The sequence below is a fragment of the Phaethon lepturus genome, unplaced genomic scaffold, assembly GCF_000687285.1.
Source record: "Phaethon lepturus isolate BGI_N335 unplaced genomic scaffold, ASM68728v1 scaffold923, whole genome shotgun sequence".
NCBI classification, from domain to species: domain Eukaryota; kingdom Metazoa; phylum Chordata; class Aves; order Phaethontiformes; family Phaethontidae; genus Phaethon; species Phaethon lepturus.
In genome coordinates, this window is record NW_010530995.1 from 47,525 (window position 1) to 48,258 (window position 734).

Below are 734 nucleotides of genomic sequence, written 5' to 3' on the forward strand. Positions count from 1 at the left end.
CCTGCTGATATTTAAGCAGTTGACACTCATTCATAGCGTGCCCAAGAACCTGTCTCGGTGCTTTCGTCCCTGACTGTTCTGAAGCCATTTGAAGGAGACCGAGCAAAAAATGCTGTAGTTACCCAAATATGAATCCGATGATTGCACCTAGTGCTTTAAAACACTTTTATCATTATCACCAGTGAATGTAGCTTTTGTCTTGCTCCTTGAGGTTGCCACTCAGTTGCATATGTCTGCTTTATTGTACAGACTGCCTTGGTGTGTTGGATTGGTTTTTGTTGGTGTGTCGTGTGTGTCCCCCCCCTCCCCGGTTTCTTTTCTGGTGTGCTCACTGTTTTCCAGATCATTTGTGAGTTTAAAATAACAGTAGCTTTATAGCACTTAGATATAGGTTTAAAGGGTAGTTTAGTCTAAAGGATTGATGAACTTGGGAAAGTTAAGACAGAAGAAGGAACAAAAGGGTATGTGTTGGATAAACTTGTTAAGCAGCGGGTGGGAGTTACACCACTTCAGGTCAGCTTCAAAACCTAGTTTAATCCCCTCCTTTGAAAAGGAGCCATTCTGAAGTGTAGTAAAAAGATCTTCCCTTGTTTTTGCCGAAGTAATTTAGGATCCCAAATTGTTTCTGTAGTCCTAGAGACTGCAAAGCATTCTGTGTAGGATGAAGCAAAATGTGCAGTAGAAAATCAACATGCAATCAAGAAGTAGATTCACAAGGGAGACCCTTTCACTAC